The sequence below is a fragment of the Bombus vancouverensis genome, chromosome 3 (genome assembly GCF_051014615.1).
Source record: "Bombus vancouverensis nearcticus chromosome 3, iyBomVanc1_principal, whole genome shotgun sequence".
Lineage (NCBI taxonomy): Eukaryota > Metazoa > Arthropoda > Insecta > Hymenoptera > Apidae > Bombus > Bombus vancouverensis.
The window spans coordinates 9910395-9930498 of record NC_134913.1 but is presented as its reverse complement, the minus strand read 5'-3'; the positions used below and the strand labels follow the sequence as shown (position 1 = coordinate 9930498).

The 20104-nt window shown below is 35.3% G+C and overlaps 1 protein-coding gene and 1 long non-coding RNA gene across 4 annotated transcripts in view; one reads left to right on the top strand and one right to left on the bottom strand.

Moving 5' to 3' along the window:
- LOC117165784 (uncharacterized) overlaps positions 1-20104 on the bottom strand; it is a 124804-nt gene that overhangs the window by 81610 nt on the left and 23090 nt on the right. For both annotated transcript variants that reach the window (XM_033349160.2, XM_076617292.1), the window contains exon 2: positions 15113-15161. The gene's annotated coding sequence lies outside the window, so the exon portion shown is untranslated. The remainder of the gene's footprint in view (positions 1-15112; positions 15162-20104) is intronic.
- LOC143302485 (uncharacterized) lies at positions 10224-13278 on the top strand. Of its 2 annotated transcripts, none has more exons than XR_013058045.1 (3): positions 10224-10349; positions 12194-12260; positions 12328-13278. It is a non-coding gene; the product is annotated as an uncharacterized LOC143302485 (long non-coding RNA). The 2 variants fall into 2 exon arrangements; XR_013058044.1 differs by lacking the exon at positions 10224-10349 and adding an exon at positions 10667-11394.

The following is a 20104-nucleotide window of genomic DNA, read 5'->3' as shown; positions in this document are numbered from 1 at the left end:
CAATGTTCGTTTCGAATCTGCTCATTAAATCTCAGGAAATTTATACGCATACGTAACAGAGTTACGACTTTACAAAAAAGCTGATAGGAATATTTTGTAACTCTTGTATATATTTTCTTTTATCTGACCGGCATTGTAGTCGATCGATAAAGTGTTACACTTCGTATCACAGAAATGTTGAAAGCAAACCATGAATGGAACACGTTTTTGGTCCACTTATAAATATCTATCGCGATATGAAGACGTTCTTTTTAATGATTTTTCGTTTTTTAAGGAAAGATTGACAAACATACCATATAATTAATATATAATATACCAATGAATTTTTAACATTAAACTATTTTATGTACTTTATTTATTTTTTAACATATTCTTTAAAGAAATGGGTATCTTAAGAAAGTCTTGTACAGTTTACTTTTAAAAAGAAAATAAATTACTCGTTGCTGGGAGGAAGGACATCCTGTTTGTCTTTTAACAAGGGTATCATTACGTAAAATTGAAACAATAAAAACATTCGACATATTTACAGATGGTCAGGGTTTCAAAATGAATAAGCTTGTATTTCTTATGCAATACGGAAGATAAAGATTCTCAAAATCAGTCCATTAAATGTATTAAACAAGAACGACCACTTTATTTCGTCGTTATCTCTAACAAATTAAAAGAATACATGAAATCTGAAAGCAAACTTTGTATCTATCTGTCAACGTATAACTAAATCTTGTTTCAATATTATATGCTGTGAGATTTTATAATATTCAAAGGTCAATCTGTGTCAGTACGATTCAGATAAAAGGTCAATCTCCGTTCCTGGTTTCGTGCGTTTAAGTCATGCTCGGAAGTTCAGAGGTATTCAAAATAAATCAGTCAGCGTGCAACGGAGCAGTAAACTATGCAGCAACAGTTATCGTAAACTTAAAACAATATTATACATACAGTGTCGACTACATAAATAGGGAAATACCAAACTCAATTTAATTCAGTTTACAATTCAATTAAAAATCTGCAACTCATTCTATATTCATAATACCTGAAAGTATAAAAATTATATTTTTAAACCTTGCACCATAGAAAAAAATATTATTTTCTTTTCCTGGATATTTTACAATTTGTCCATACAAGAACATTTAATAAATTCTCTATAAAAAAAAATAGAAATAAGACTTTTCATAATATAATTAGTTGAATTTACACGTGTAAGCATTTGTCTGTTAAAACATTGGCCATTGTATAACACAAGATTAATTATCTGTTTCTATAAACGAAGGAAGCATTTTAGTGGTTTAACTTTTTACAATATCTGCTTTTTACATGTAAATAGCTTTCTCACTAAAGAATGCCCATATAGTAGAAAAAATATGTAAATGAAATTTAGAGCAAAATATAGTTCCATAATGCTTTTTGCAAAGAATAATTTCTTCTCTTTCTTTTTGTTTTCCTTTTTTTTCTTCTCAATATAAGATAACTTTCACTTAGCGCGTCTTCTCACGATATGAATAAATTAAACGAGGTGATCTGTCTTCGGCAACGAGACGAAGACTATAAATTACAGAAAAGATTTCGTTAATCATGACCTATCGAGTCATCCAATCATCGAGATTGCTTAACGAAATGATGGAAGCCTAATAAGACCGGCGGTCTGGTTATGACCGAACCTCGAACATCGAGGAGAGACACGCAAATGCGTCGTGGATAAAAAGTTTCCGTTGTTCGACGAGAGAAAAAAAAAGCGTGGACTCTAATTGAATTCGTAATCATCGTTTGCGTTTGCGTCAGTTCCGTTAACGTGACCGTGGAATTGTACGTTTGCTCGCTGTTTTGACGTGATTCCTTTCGTCACGTGCTAGCACCTGACCTCTTCGGAACCCAGGATGCTGGGTTAATGTGTTGCAAATTGAGTATAATATCCCAATTCTTCTATCACGTGAATAGCTAACGTTCCGAGAAAATCATATATTATTATTAGCCTACGGACTTTTATACATTTATAGGAGATTTGAAAATGCAAAATTGCACAGAATGTGCATGATATGAAAAAATATGTAAAATATTCAAATTATAGTGTTTTCTATAATAACTACGAGGAAAAACAATGTTCCACCGAGGTGCTATTTTCTTAATTATATTGCCAAAAATATGAATTTGCACAAAAATCGCGTTCCAATTATTACTACTATAAAAAATAAAATCGGTATTAACTACATCATTATTATTTCCGATGCACACAAAACTTTTTATCGAGCAAGTGATTCATTTGAGGAAAGCTTTGTTGTTTTTTTTATAAAAAAAAGTGAAATCAAGTAAAACATATCTTTGCAAATTTTTCCATCCTTAATAATATTTCGAATATTTCGATTCGATGAAATTTTCATCTTTACTTTCTTTTACAACGCTAGTTTAAAGTTTGTCGAAGGTGTAAAACGAGTGTAACAAACAGTTACACATTCGATCGAGCAGTGAACTATAGGAATGCGACTATCGATTGGCACGTAGGTTATCAGAAAGCAACCCACGCTCGAAGAAGCGTACGATCGCAGCGAAACCTATTACACTGCTATTACGTAATATCAGTTGAGATTTTGAATAATTCAGCGATACCTATGTTAGAGTCGTTCTGTTTCGTTTGATGTTCGTTATTGAAACGCATTTTGACGAGAATTTATGGTTTATACCATTAAGACGTAATAAATAACGGACGACAGAAACTTTGGTCGTGCAATCTTTCAACTTTCAATATTCGACGTTGCAGTTAATAAATATTCAAGCGATTAAGGCTTTAGACGATCTATCTAGCCAATATATTATAAATAATCTTTAGACACAATTAAGGCTTGGTTGGAAACATTCAATTATAATTCGTTATAAATCGTCGGATTTTTTAATGACTGATTATACGGACATTTTACTTAAATACGATAATTAATACACAAAAACAGAAATACGTTCTTTACAAGAAAATGAAAAAGAAATGTGTTGGGTATATTATAAAAATATTATGGAGAATCTCATTTCTTTCGTTACTATAAAATTCCTTTTAGCTTCTTTTAGAAAAAAGAAGAAAAATATACGGTCTTAACCAATACAGAAATATTACTACAAATATAAAAGCATTGAGGCACTTGTGTCCAAAGGTGTTTGGTTTAAAAGATGTCCTAACTTCAACTTTGTGAAGCTTAACGTATGAAAGATAAAGAAAGGCGCAAAGAAAAAATACATGCCACTGTATAACACCCTGTACATTCCTATTATTATCTCTTCCTCCTTTTGCTACCGACACGAATAACTTTGCAACAAAGTAAACATCGTGCTGCATAAGGGACGATTATATATTTTTAGCCTTTGTAACATATTCATTCACTGATAAACGTCGTGGAAGGCGAGATTCATGGAAACAAAGGATGAGATAATCGAGATCTATCATGGTTGACACCTCAACGATGGTCATAAATATTTCGATCCTCGATTAACGATCAATCACCCAGGCTTAACGCGTTTCTTAGAACAACGAGTTTAATTGTTCCGGGGAAAAATGGACTTTATTCGATGGTAGAGGAACAAAGTAACTGACGATTCGAGACGAGCAAAGGTTCGATCGCGATTATCGTTGTTAACGGATCGGAGGAACGCGATGTTGGAACAATGGAGGCATCGTTCGGCTTGTTTCTCTGATTAACAAGGGGAAACTGTAAAATTCGACACGGTTCTGTTCAAACGAAGCCGTTCGTCTAGTTTCTAATCGATTTCTGTTCCCTGTGTTTTCCTCTTCAGCGACCGCCGATTGTCGGTATAATCCTGGCAATAATCGATCGACGATTGATCGACCTTCGAGCGATGAAACATCGAGCGCGACATACTCGCGTCAATTCGAGCTCTTATTATTAGTGGGTCAGTCGGCACCAGTGAAACTGTTTTGGTCGATCAAATACGGATGACCGTTTCGTTTGCTTTGATTTTCCTACGAGCCGCTTCCAGTTTTCTAGTTCTAGACGTTTCGGCTTCTCACCAACCTGAACCGTTTCTTCGTATCTGAATACGAGCAAGTAAAACGATAGGGTTGTGATATTAATTTCTATTCGAAGAAATGACACTTTTATGGAAGTTTTCTAAAGAAGAGATTCGCAAAATTCTGGATTATAAATATCGATATATTGAACAGAATCAACCGCCAGTTTAATATTTGTAATATTAAATTACTAATAATTAATATAATTTGAATAATCAATCTTTCAAATTAAAACTGATCTTTAAAAAAACAAAATTCGTAAGACTAACAATTAGCATATCGGAAAATGAATAAACAGGTATTTTCATTAAAATAGAAATAATATTTCAATAAATAATTTATCATTTTTCTGCGTTCTGTCGGAAAATACTCGGCAATATCGAGATATATTTTTAGTCAATCTCGGTCCACATTCGATAAAGAGAATGACGAACGAGAAAGGGAATATAGGAAAAGAGAGCGGTAGATTCGATCGGTAAAATTAACTGGATATGATTTTTCGAGCCGTCAACGAGCATGGAATTGATTAGTGAATTCTTATTGAAAAGCAGTAATCGGGCTCGCTTCGTTATTATCGCGAAAAAACGATTTGTTTCGCGCGCCAAATAGATTAAACTCCCGTGACTTCTCGTACCTCATAGTCATAGCCTCGTACGTTTTTCCTTGCCTATGTTTGCAAGGTTTCATCTTCCAATTGTGTGAACATTTATATTCGAATGGAAATTTTTCTTCTTGTATTCAATGTCATATCTACTGAATATTATACTCAAACTGAGAAATCGTCATTACGTAAAATAGTTTGATGGCAAGTGACAATCGTAAACGAAAAATGAAAGACAAGTTATACAATAAATTTCCAGCCTGTTGCAGTAATCTTTCTCTAAGACGAGATGTCTTGTGGTTTTCTATAGTTTCTGGAAAATATGGAGTGTCTTAGACGTTATCTAACCTGAATTATGAGATAATTTAAAATTTACGATAAACGTATTAAACATTGGTAAGATGATATACAATATTTGTCAGAAGCTTTCGGTAGAAGTGTAATTTTACTATGTCGTTGAGATAAAAATCACAAATAACGTGCAAAATAATTGAGATACTTTAACAGAATTTCTTATATTCTTTTATGTTTATAATCTTATATCTTTCTAGTATTTTATTAAATATTTCTAGTTTTATAGCGCCCAATTTATATCCCATTTATCTAATTTTTATTATCGCTTTACGAACGACACATGGCAAATAACTGAAACGGTCTTCATAATCTATTAATCCTTGACGATCTGTTAACAATAAAATAGAAACGATTATGAACGCTGGTCTTGATCGACGAGGTCAAATATCACCAGAGGATCGATCGTCGAGACGTAACTGAACACGGTGCTTTGACCCGTAACAGTGTCTATAATCAGTCTGCCTCCTAATTTCCGATTATGGAAGGGTTCAGGAACTCGTGTTTCAGTAACCTTGAAACCGAGCGTGTCCGTGGTGGGCCGACGATTATTTAACGCGACGGCATAATTATCGTCGACGTAACGACAGCGTAATTTACAAGGTTATGTTATAACCTGTCCCCTCTGCCGTTCTATCCGCGTCCTTGAATTTCTTTTTCCGGGCATCTAATAAATCGATTGCACGACTGACACTTCGATGTTTTCATTTGATTAATCCGACAATAATCATCTCCCACGATAAACTCGTCCATGAGAGTTTTCCTCGCTATCCTGAAAGATCGATGCTTTGATCGTTGGCAAGCTTCCGTTAGCTTCATTGTTGGATAAAAATAGCGATCCTGAATTGAGATCCAACAGTAGTCGAGTAAAATATGAATTGTAATAAGTTAGAAAATGACTAAATCGTAGTAATTTGTCAGTCAGATTTAAGCTTCAATGGAATGGAACATAGATTTGTTAATAGAAATTCGATTTCTAATTCCATTATTGTTTATTACATATATTCTTCATCTAGGATAGACAATGTTTGTCACAGAAGTAGCTATTATGGTAGAAAATTGTCGATAAAGTTTGATTTACGTAACTCCGATGTAACAAATATTTTTTATGAAAAGTGGTAAAGAGGAAGAAACGATAAATTTAACAACAAAAAGATACGAAACAAAGAAAAATGCCAAATTTTATATGTGCACTCTTAAGAATATTTGACCGAAAAATTAATTAGACACAGGTACTACTTTAATTCTACAGAATTGCAAAGACAAACGAAATCAATTCCGTAAATTTGTCCCTCTGTAAAACCTTCGTCGAAATACAAATTTTCAAGACCTAATTTCGTTCGTGTATACTCAATGCGTTAAAATTAGCAAATACATAAAGATTAACATGAACACAGTAACCAATTATCGTCAACAGTCCAAAGTTATCGTATCTCGTTCTTCATCCGTGAAAACCAATTCGCAACAGCACCGCCTTTTTCCTTCTCAAAAGTTCAGACAAAATTGCTTCTTCTTTTTTTAAGCGGCGTATTCTCTTTTTCCTCCGAAGTCTAGTTCGTTTAAAGCAAATTCATGCTAAAGATAAGAAGCATATTGTCCGCGTCTCGAGCGAAATATAACAGGCTGGCTCGTAAAAACTCGAGCGAACAACGCAACGATTTCGCGTCACTGGAAACGCTCAAGACCGCGAATAAACGTGCTGCGTTCAAAATATAGTAGTTTTTGGGAAAAAAAACAACATTCGACCGTTAAACGACTGCTAAGTCGTTTAAATACATATTTATGTATACACATACGTTAGATTGTATGTTATATATACACGTAGGTCACACATGTATATTGTGTATTTATATTGTATACACTATCGTATATACATCGTAACGGCTGGGTGTCAAACAAGAGCAGAGAAAAAAGAAGGCGAACGAGAGCTCGAGAATGGCCACTGCCAAAAAGTCGATGTGGCAATCGCCGTGTTCTTTCGTAGCCGCTGCCAGCCCAGACCGCCCTGCCATCGTTTTAATTTAAGACACCCCTTCAAATGTCACGAATACACATTCCGTTCTGTACCGTCTCGACGTCGAACTGAAAACACGCGGCGTTTTCCTCTTTTTTCGACGTATCTCGGTCGATGAGTCACTTTCGGAACTTTTGGAAACAATATTATGCAAGCTACCTTGAAACAGTACGATAAATAATATTTTGGTAACGAACTGTGTTAATATGTAAGAACATGAACGTTATTGTGATTGGTTTTAATCATTAGTGATATTATGAGAAAATGTGAAATCAGACATTTCGTTGTTTTTCGTTTCTCTAGAGACGTGCATGTTATTTATAAGAGAAATAAAGCCGAAGAAGTTATAGTTTGGTAACATTTGATGGTTTCTTTCACATTCGGTATGACGTTGCTTAGACTGGTTCTAGAAAGATGCAGAGAACGATCCCGATGTTTTACAGTTTTGTTATTCTCTTTCGATGTCATACTCGAACGTGCCTCCAAAAATAAGATCTAAACACTGCCACATACTCGAGGATCAACAAGCATCTTTCTGTCCAGACAAAGCATTCGCAAGCAAAAATGCTGAAACAAAGGCTGGAAAGTTTGGCATTCCTTTCTTTAAACTTTGTCAACTTCTGCCATCTTCTGTCGGCCCCACGCAATTTTTTCGAATGCTTAAAATTAGTTTATAATTTTTTATTACACTCGACAAGATGAAAGAACATTTTTACTAGAAGAATCGCCTTTTTTTTTACCAAAGAAATACTAGAATAGAATAGTAATTTTTGGAATTTATATACCAATATGCTCAAACTTATTTTTCTTCACCTACCAATTAATCCAATAATTCCAAAAATTAAACTTCAAAAAAATGTTAGCACTTTATTATTATTTTCACGCATAACAAGGAAAGCAAAGAAAGGAAGAAAGAAAAGTATCGCATTATATGTAGTTATAATATAGTTCATAGAAGTGTATAATGTTTCTTTTACTCAAAAATCTTTAATTTAAAAAACTTGCCTGCAAAAGCGTGACAGAGTTGTCGATTGATGGTATCATGGTATTTTCGGATAGCAAAGGGTTCAATCGATTCTGAAATAATCCAATAGGTCGCTAAAGAATCTAGTATGAACAGAACTAGGCGAGGGAACGCGGTTGCTCACTGTAAAGATAAACAGAGTATCAGTTTCTTGTTTACAGGGCGGACCAATAATTTTCTAAAAATAAAAGACCGTTCCACGACCAAGGCTGCGCTAACCGATTGATATATATACATACGTTCTCGCCGTTCTAATCAAGCTTCTACGAGCTTAACGAACGGAACGGAACAACGGATGTCTCTCCTCTATAATGCCAAGCCATTCAAGAAATCGACCTTGCGATCTATGCGCGAATTCCGCGCCAACCCAGTTTAATCGTATTTGCGAGTCCCCTGTTGTGATTTCAAATGGAATGGAACGATGACATCCTAATGGTCGAATTAGCCGTGTATATAATAATGAATACTGATGATTGAAACATTTTAATCTAATGAAAAACTTTCCTTTCGTGTCTTTCTTAAATTTCTACATGTAAGTCGAAATTGCCTAAGAATTGATAATCCAGCAACAGAGAAATCGATGTTTAAGAAACATGTAACAGTTGACAGCTATGATGATCATCAAAACTCTACTTTATTATAAATGTATACTTTATACTAAATTTTTTACAATGATTAAAATGAGATAAATTTCATGGATTGAGAAATGTCCAACAATGTGAATTGTTTAAATAACAGTGACTATTTTGTAAAAATTGAAATTTATAGTGCACTGTATGTCTCAATGTATAGCAGCTTTTAGAGCAAAAAATATAAAACTCGTTCAACATTCGCATTCAACGTGTCAAAAAAATTTCACCGAGAATCATTATTCGAAGACTGGTGAATTGTACAATGGTTGCTATGTGTTTTTTGATAGGAAACGGTAAATGGAATATATTGAATTGGAAAAATTTCAGTCGGTAACTTACTTCTTTATTATACTTGTCTCGCGTCTAGACAGATTCGATGGCGGATTTCATAAAATTTCTATATACCTCGTAAATATGGTTCATATCTATGTATGGTGCACAAACGAGGCGATATGGTCGATGTTAGTGTTGAAAGAGAAGTTCGAAGTAGCATGACACGTATACGGCGTAAAAGAGTCGGATCGATCGAGGTTGTCTGCGGCAAGAAATATCTTGTCCTTTGAAGCGGAGTTCCTGTATCTTTTTGCACTTAGGATACAAGTTTGTTTTATGTAACAGTAAAGGATTTTCTATCATTTGTTTATAATGGCAACAAAAAGGCAACGTGACAGGTATGATAGAAGAGATATTCTACAAGCTACATCTTGGAAGTTTTAAATGCTGAACGACAATATCGCGAATAATATTCCGATAATAGATGATAAATATCCCGTAAAGATCAGAAAAATCTACGATAAAGGTGACACTTTCACTTCATCCATTTATGGCAACAAAGAGCAACATTTAGAAAGTCGAAAGCACAAATTTATAATAACATTATAATTTATTCACAAATACGTTTTACTTGTGTCAGAATTCATCCATCAAACATATGAAAATTCCCAACATTTCTCCTTTTCTCAAACGAAATCGAGAAACAGTACTTGTGAAACGATCAGCGATCGGCCTGCTCAACAAAGAAATACATTTTCAGAAATATCTACAGCCTGATTATAACAAATCTTCCTTCCGTAATCAGAATTCAACAAAATTCATCGAACTTACAATAATACCCAATATTTCTCCTCTTCTCAAACGAAATCGAGAAGCAGTAGTCGCGAGGCGACCAGAAATTGTCCTATTTAAAAAAAGGATGCGAATGTGCATAAACATATCCACAGTCTAATTATAACAAATCTTCCTTCCTTCGATCAAGATTCATCGAAATTCATCGAGTTTACAAAAATTCCCAACGTTTCTCCTTTCCTCAAACAAAATGAAGAAGCGATAGTCGCGAGACGATTAACAATCGCCCTATTCCAGGCGTCGAGCCAATTAATCGTCATTCTGCCGCGGTATGCATCGAAGTCAACGAGTTGGATAGAGCGATAGAAAGAAAGAGGAGAATAGTCGGTTTCCGCGCGGACTCGTAATAATGACGAAACGAGCCGGCTGCGCAGCCACGTCGACCCACATTTATAAATAGAGAAGGCCTCGTCTCCGTCGGGGTGACGGCGCGGTGTGTGTCACCCCAGGAATACCACGCTCGACCGAGTGACCGACCGCGTCGCTGTGAATGGGCCGTCGTCTCTGCGAAACGGGAAACGACCGGTTCCTCGCGTGAAAAACCGCTCGTAAACCGTTTTCACGCGCGTACTCCTAGCAACTTGCGAACTCTCCCAAGGGTAAGTTTTACGACGTGGATAAAGACGATTAACGTCGATCATTTAGTAGCAAATGGCAACACAAGCAGAAGCAGCATGAATGCGTCTTACCGTAGCCTGTTGTTTACCGCTGGTCGTGGTCATGAATAGAGACGATGGTCATTTGAGTGGATAGCTGAGGTATAGTTTCAGAATGAGATCTGTATGGTTCTTTCGATGGAAGTTCTTAGTTAACACGTTGAATGTCACGGTGACCCACGTTACCAGATATTTTGAAGTGATTAAAAGAAGATAAATTTCGTGGACTAAAAAATTGTCCATAATGTTAATAACTCAGATAGCAATGTTAAGCAAAGGGGCGCAGATATTTATTAAAATTGCATCTTCATACGATATTTTGGAAAAATTAAACTTTATGTAGTATATTCCAACTTATTACAGCTCCTAGGGTAAAATATTTTTTTTTTTTTTGATGTGTTAAGATTATTTGAAGACAATTGGGAGCGGTGATGGTCATTGATGAATAGAAGGCAAATATTTATGCGAATTCATATTTAAAATGTGTAACCTAGGTAAATAATCGTTTTATCTACTAAATATTATGACGAGGTCGATCTTATTCTCGTCGATTGCAAACTTTCTAATATTTCTTTTACAATCTTGTAAAATCGAAAAATATTTAAAATGTAAATGTAAATGTAAATGTAGATATCGACTATTACTAATTTTGTCGTGTTAAATGTCGTTCCAAAGAATTCACATAAAATTTCAGAAATTCAAAAGAAAGTCATTAAAACGTCATTCTCGGATATCAAAATGTTATTACAACCGTTGACGTAATTTGCTCTCCACGCGGAAAACGAGCTCCCGTTCAGCGGACAAGATACTTAACGCACCGTCTCGTTCACCGGACAACAAAGCTATTTATGCCACTTGCTCTGCGAATAGTCCGATTGGCCTGGCTCCAGATGGTATTTTTCACTTCCATCTAGAGGCCGCAAGAGCAAAAATTCATGAGCGTGGTGAAACATATGAAAAGTTGTATTGGTACAGGAAAATCACCGTGGTGAGTCAAACGGTGCTAATATTAGTATGATTAGTTACGTAGAGTGTCGTTCATAAGAACAGCCTTACTATATCGAGAAACAACTATTACAACTACATTAGAGCTTTAAACATAATTAAAAATGTATGTACATAAGAGTTACTAAACAGTTAGTGCAAGTATACACACACTGACGAAAGCATTCTTACACTTGCATGACATCTCTTATGAATGTACAGTGGCTTACGGAAATATTCCAATACTCGTAGAAACTGCTTACTGATACTGCATGTTGTACGAGACATTTTGAAATCTTCTTAACACAGCAACCGAGACACGGCTACGGTTTATATTGGTAATATTACATTGATAAAAATTTGAAACGAATCTGAAGATGTATATAGATGTTATTAGGTTATTTATTGGAAACATATACTTTGCAAAAATCCTTGAAGTATCTGAACGATTATCTATGTTTTATTAATTATGAATTATTTACTATATTAATAAGCCAGAATATTTAGCGAGACTATCTTTAGCACAAATTGTATGTTTAAGATCAGCATTCATGCTGTACGCTAATTTTACAAGTGTATATTTCCAATGAACGCTTTGCGACTCCTACACGTATTTCCGGATTGATATAAAATTTTATTAATATAATAACGATAGTCCTGTCTTGTACAATGGAAACGAAGTTTCAAAAAATGTCGTGTATCACACATAATATATATTAGTAAAAATCGCCTATGGTAACTGTTCAAATACTTTCGCGAGTCACTGCATTATACATATGTATTGTATGAATTCTAATTCCAAGGCCTCGATGCCGGGACGAAACATCTTCGACGTGCAGGTTATGCAACAAATCGATCGTTACTGTTGCTGTAAGTATGCAATAAATTTCCTCCAAATATACAATCAACAAAGTCCATTAAAAATTATTCGTTACAGCTCGATAGAAGGTTAAAAATAAATAAAATCCACAATCGACTGAGATCGATATTTGAACGACAGCTACGCGTGTAAAGATCCGTGGCACGATCGAAGCGTGTGCATGCCGCTTTTGTTGCACGCCTAATGCCGCGCGGTGTCTAATAATGTAGCAAGGCCGTTCTTCTCGCTGTACCATGAATGCCGGCTCGTTACGACACGTTCCGTTGCTCGAAACTCGAGGAACGTCGACAGACGGCCTAACGCGTCCTCATGACGCGCCGATAAATCAGCTTCACAAGCTTTGTCAGGACGCGCGACCAAGCTGGCTCTCATTGTCTTTTATTACAAGCAGACCGAGGGAATATGAAAATTCTGAGGAACACGCGACACGGCCGAAATCGCTGTGAAACACGGCCACCGCGGAAACACGCGGAAGATGAACGTTGTTTGGCGCGCGGACACGTAATGTGCTGTGAGCTTACATTATGTGGCGCGTCGAGGTGCTTGAGGTTTGCGTATTTTGGGTTTGTCATGCTTGTGGTAGTCTTCAGGAATGAGTTGCTGTTGACATGCATTTTTATTTAAATTTGAAATCGAATTGGAATTTTCCTTGGTCTCGTTCCAAGAGTTTTGGATCTATTTTGGCACAGGCAATTTTTGGCACTTAATTTGGACATTAAAATTTTTAATGATATTAAAAGGAGTTATTAATAAACGTCTCAAGATTTGCATTGCTTGGATTTCTTGCGCTCGTAGAAGTTTTTTTTAAGAATGTTTCGTTTGATTTAATTGAATGATTGATTCAATTAACATCAAGGATGATCGATCAAAATTTTTATTTGGATTTGAAAACTTGAACTTGAAAATTTGAGAACTTCGACTTGTATGTGAATTTGAATCTTCTTTAAAATTTGAGTCAAAAAGTTTGAATTTCATTCTAATTTGAATATCAACCTTTATTTCGTATGATGGAAGTTCAGTGACGCTGCCTTGTATAAATTATTCTGAAACTAAATTTGATGATATAGATTCATTTCGTACGAATTAATATTTTGGAACGATTTGGGAATACGATACATTAACTGCATTAAACGTTTGGGAATCACATTTCGACGCCCTTCCAATTAATCATTCATCGCCATCCATTCTATGGGACAATTCTGTATGTTCAATTGTTTAATATTTAACAAACGCTAAAATTCTCATGATTCATAGAACAATTCAACGATGATTCCTACAATGTATTTGCTTATTTTTCCACACAAAATTCAAGAAACTGATGATGATTAATGGACCTGGCGTTCATTCAACGTAGTAAAGTAGTCGACTTTCATTGTTATTGTTTGTTACACTAATACTTCTTAGCGTTAATATGTACAAAGAAACAGCGTTGAAAGCCCAGACTTTACGTAAACATCGGTTAAGTATAATACTGAATGCCATTGTCGTTCGTAAGCTGGCATATTTCAAAACCGTGCAATTAACTTGACAGTGGTCCAGAAATATCACTAAACACTACCAATCCGATCACGTGAAAAATAAAACGTTGTTGCCAACAGTTTCCATACGAAACTTTCTTCATTGATTAATCGTCGACCTCCATTCGGCTGAATACCAAAAATCATCGAACTCAGAACGACATTTGCATTCCATCATTCTACGAAATGTACATAAATTCACGTTAACCTATCACCTTCGAGCAAGAATGACTCGAAATGTTACTTATGAAAGCTTAGCTATTTTATCGATTACCATGTGATTCATTGCTTTGAATTGCACTTACAGTTTTTTCACACCATTCAGAAACATGTTCTCACGTAACGTGAACATTGAGTCATATTTCTTGAATTCAAGTTGCTTTCGCATCGGAACAATTTGAATTCAAATAACTTCAATTCGTATGGACACGAAGTTCAAATAACATATTCGAATTCAAGTTACTTTTGTCATTTAATTAATTCTTAAAGGTTGCCATAGGTGAAATTTCACTTTCTACTTTGTATCTAATATTGTATAATAGCAAAACATTTAATTATATTTATTTTATTTCATTCGTCACTAAAGTAATAATAAAGTAATAGTAAAGTAATAATAAAGTAAATAACGTAGAACTTCACACATGATAATAGTATCAATGATTTCCTTTGATGATAACTATTAAGGATTATAGTGAGTTAGCGTATAATTTTATAAAATTTCTTGACATCTTGTGTATTTTTGTCGGTAGTACCATTTACTTGATTTTACTTTTTACTCGTTCTACTTGGTTTCATTCGCTAGATCCTTCAATTTTAGACTTGGTGCTATGAAAAGTTTGAAAATCCTCGATGTAGGAAATTTTCATCGTCGACAGAAACTATGGAACTGAACTTCTTTGCGGTAGTCCTCGATGGGTGGCCGTCTGACGATTTATTGGTTGGTTGGTTCGTTTGATAAATTAACTTTGATGAATTACTTTCTCAGCCTTCGAATATTTACCGAACGCATTACCGATGGGATGAACGGAGGAAGGGCGTGCGTCACAGCCGGAATATTAAACTAAAGCGGCCGGAAGTGAGTCAACGTTATACGATATTACTCTACGCGATTATGATGTAACACGGGCCGAAATCGAAAATAGTTTCAGCTTTTTCTCTTCTCATAGAATTGACCCGAATGTTTCTCTTCTATGTCAGGTTCCACGATTCTTTTCCGCTTCGTTACGTTAGCGAAATGTTCCCGTGCATCGTTGGATAATTCAGCGATTTTTCAGTGTTTTGCGATTGCTTAAACGGTACGACAAATAAAGTGAAAGCAGTGTTACCTTGCGTGGTTTTGCCGTGCTCGGTCACCGCCTCGAATCGTTGTACGATCTGCAAACAGAAGAAACGGAGTTTGTTAGGTCGATCGTTTTGTTCGCCGGGCAAGAACAGGTTAAGCCGTTTTCACGCAACTTTCGCGAAAATGCAAATGATGGCGATTTTTTAAAAATATATACGATCCAAGTTGATTTACCGAAATGAGTAAAAATAAGAAACACTTCTGTATAAAAAAAAAAAAAAATAATGATCACAGACAGTCGATGGATAGTACAGATAAATTGGACATTTTTTAGAACCAGGTGAGAGAAGCTTTATAAAAGTGTCGAAGAAAATTAACATTGAAATTCTTGTTCGATCGTGCTGTTCAACGATCAGGCGATTTTATTAGCATATTTAAAATAAATTTTATTGTTCCATCTTATAACGTACTGTGAGTTTCTTAAGTCTTTCTCACGAGGAAAATCACACAAGTGTTGGAGATATTACTTAATAAGATTACTCCTCTCTCAGTTCAGTACAAGAGAGACTTAGTGAAGTTGTTCAATGTAGGATTATAAATCTCACTTCTTAAATTTCATCATACGTAATACCATTATTAATATTTATCGCCTATAAAATGTTGAAAGTATGTATTTTGTATGCCTCATGTTATTACATCGCCCAAGAATTAAGATTGACAAATCAACCAAAAATTCTTAAGAATGTTCAACATTAAAAATTTTAAAACGAAATACCGTTGACCGGTTTAATGGATAGTAAAAGGAAAAGAATTCAGAATGAGCTTACAGAATAACTTACTGAATAATTATTTTTTATCGTCACATCTTTTCTGACACGTTTTCTGCTTCTTCGAGTCAATACATTTTAATAATTACGTTGCATACAAAAGCATTAAAAACATATAATTTCTAAAACCATTTCGCTGAAGCGTCTCTCGTACTACATTGTAAAAGAATTAATGTTCATAGGCTATCACTTATTTCAGTAAAAGTATCTAAACGCAAATTGAATGTTGTGACCATAATTGAAACCGATTGAAACTCTATGAAAAGAAACGTTTCGATCGTATCGGCGATTTAATATCGCTACGTTCGAAGAATACTTTCACTGGATGCCACAATAGATAGAAAAATGACAATAGCGATCGTAGAAGCGCGAAATCTCGACACGGTTACAGGCGATCGACGACTCTTGTTTTACATTAAAAGAACCGCTAACCGATTTGTAACGATGGATCGGCAAATACACTACTAATTAACGTACGCTGTCATGTAAAACGACAATAACCTTTTACAATGGTTTCTTCACTTTCACAATTCGTGTGATAACAAGCATGAACGACAAGCAAATAGTATTCTACCATGATTCATTTGGAAAGTAGAAACTGCATTAAACTATGTCGACCATAGTTGAACTTAGCAAACAAAAGTCAATGGTAAATATAATCTTAGAATTCTATTCTCTCGTTTCGCTTTATTCTTAATTTATCTTATTAATTTAATAAACATCAATTTTGTTTTAATGTTACTGTTACAGGACATACGAAAAAAGGTATAAGAATTACTGACAGTTTGAACTTTAAATCTTTTTGAGTAATATATTTAACAATATTAAGTATTATGTAAATAGGAAATAAGAATATTATAAATGTATGAAATCGTAGAAATTAAAAAGAAATTAATTACACAGGGAATAATAATTTAACAATAATTAACTGTACCCGATCATCGTATAGTCCATTGCTTCTGAACGTTATGTGACATTTGATTGAATTAACTGAAAGAAAAACGACGGATGTACATAGTGATGCTGACCGTGAACTAACGAAGCCGGGCGTTACGCGTTATTACTCAAGTTCACGGGTCAAAGTTCGAACGACTATGCGTGAGTTTCGTGTATGTCGGTCATGAATGTTTATACCTATGTCGCTTGGCCACGGAACAATTGACCCCAATATATAGGTCGCTTTCCACCAATCAGCGTATATTTCCCTCATATTACTTCCACAAATGTTGCTACATCTATAAATACGACCTATTAAGTAAACTATTTATATTGAAATTTACAGTTGATCATTCTAAAGATGAATTAATTTTAATAATACCATTGTGATTAATTCATGTTTATTGTGCTTGAAATTTTTCTTAACTGTTACATATTATAAAATTCTAGATGCAAATAAAATACAAGAAAGAAAGAAATTGCTTTCGTTTAAATTGTTTTAGAGAATTGTCTTCATTATTGTGAGCTAACTCCTCCGATTCTTCGATTCTCTTTAAAGAAATTGCTTTCAAACAACCGTGTTTCATTCGATTAATCCATCTACTTATTATTGCAAAGTTGTAGACATAAACTGAATACGAAAGAAATGAATAATTTCAGAATGCTCCCTAGAAGCCTGTCTCCTGTAATTAAGCATTGTAATTAATCGCCCAATCTTCAAACGTTCAAGCTCTTTCGAAAAACCATCTCAACTTGATTAACCCTCGTATCGTTCAACAAATGAAAAAGCCTCTTAAACGTAAAAGCCTAACCTATATAAATGTGAAAACTGCATTACCTCTTCCTCGAACATTCAAACCACTTCCAAAAATATATCAAACCCAGCTTAATACCTCTGCAACGCATCTCCGCTGAACAACCGTACATACATTCACCATGCTACCAAGAATATTCATCAGGAAGAACGTTGGAAGGCGAGCCACTTCCATTCGTTGTCGCGAAACCTCGCTAGACAAATGATTCAGCCAGACCGACCTGGTTCAATTTTTAAACCAGCTGAAAAAGCGATGGAGGGGGTGTAAGCGCGAAAAAATCGAGTGCAACGAATGCGTGCATCGACGTCGGGATGCGATCGCACGCGGCCGAGCATCAGAAATAGCCGGCGCGGTAATAAAAGTTCTCGGAAGACGTGCGAACTCGTCGGCTGTCACCAATTATGGAGTTGTATGAGACTCGATGCCGCGCACCGAAATATTGGAAGTAATTGCTGGGATCGTATTACGTGGAATGTAACATGCATGTGGATGTAAATCGTGGAACGAATCATGGTGGAGGATCGGCTGTTGAAAAGTATGTTTGGAGAGTTGACAAGCTTAGAATACTAGGGTGCTTTGGGGCGAAACTGAATTTGGAAGAATCCTCAGAACTTTATCATTCTGGATTTTCACCAAAACTACTCTGGAAGCAATTGTCTACTTTTGAGAAACGTGTAATGGAAATTTTAGAAAATAGAATTATAGGATATAGATGTAAGAATATGTATTAAAATTCAAATATGTATATGTGTTTTTGTATTAAAATTGCTTAAAATCTACCTGAATGGTTTTTGAAAATTCCCAAAATTTGTATTTCTTTTTCCGTTTCCGTTGAAATGTTTAATAAACAGCCGGCTGTATAACTTCGTTCGTTTATTTGAAAATACTTATTGTGTAAATGTGGAAATATTATTATTTACTGGAAAATAAGTGAAATTAATTAACACACCATTGTATTTCACAGTAAGCAGTTTCACAATAAGCACGTTAAGTCATTGTGTTTCTGACTTATATAAAGAGACCTTTTATAATGTACCTATTATTCTTTTACATTGTTTCATCTTGACAAAACAATACGCGAACTACTTTATATACATTTCTCAATAATATCGCGTTTAAGCAACTTTCACAAATTATTTCACTCAGTGGGTTAACTAGAAATGAATTCTATTCCTTCTAACATCTTACGCTTTCCATCACTGCGGGAAACGTCGTAAGTAGTTTATAAATTTTACGTTCAATAAACCCAAACGAGTATCAGAAATTTCATTTTCCAACGCGTACCCTGTAGGAAGCGGAGCTTTATTAAACATCGATCGCGACGTCATTACGGTAAACGCGCGTTTTCGAGCTTTATTGGAAAATCGGTGCAAAGTCTTCGCCGAAACGATCGTTTATGCCGTGGAAGGCGGTCGTAACCGTTCGACGAAATCATTCGACGCACCATGACGTTCCAGAGGTCGGGATTTGAATAAGAAAAGACAGGGAAAGTCGGCTCGCGGCACGATGACACCGAGCGTTCTCCATTGTTTCCATTGTCACTCAGACTCGACACAATCGTCGCTGGACGACAACAAAACGATCGAACAATGGGCAACGAGTCCAGCCACGACTTCCAAGTGAAATTCCATCGTGGCTCTCGTACTCGTTTCGAGGAAAGAGCTGATCGGCACGATAACGAGGGATTCTCGTGAACCTGGCTGCTTTTGCATCATCGAACCAGCTTGACAATCCTCGTTTCGCAATTCAAGCTGCTTCGTAGATGAATCCATCATTCCTACGATTTCTCTTTTGATATGTTAATCCTTTTCCGGTGGAAAGTGTCTTCCTGGTCTTTCTTAGTTTGAAGAATTCGATTTTTTAATTGGCTGTTTCTGCTTCTATTAACTACTATAATCAATCGTCGGCGAATCACTTGATATTTTAGGTGGAGTTTTGTCATTCTCAGATAAACTTGCTTTGGATCAAGTACCTTCGTTGTTCGAAGAATTTGTTTCTTTCGTTGATCGTTTACGGACTTATCAACTGTATGCTGCAGTATAATGGATTATTAGCGATTTAGTTGAAATCTCTGAACTTTATATCTCTCGAGAAAGATTGGTTTCGATTAGATTCTTTTGTTGTTCGAAAGATTGTTTTTGATCATAATAATAGATTATCGACGATTGTTTGTATAGTTTATGGAAAATATTGGCGAAAAATAGAAATTTACGTAGGAAAGAAACGCACGGAAATATTCAAGGAGCAGCGACAAAAATACAGGTCACGCAACGGAGGCTTCTTCGAAACTCCATTAGTCCACCTATGCGTCATCGTTCACGAGAATAAAACTGTTTACTCCAAACTAACCGCGAACCAAAATCGCCGAAATTTCTTTCTTTACGATCTTCGACACTCAATCACACGAACTACCCATACCATAGCCAAACTTGGAATGCCGCGGTATTTCCCTAAAGG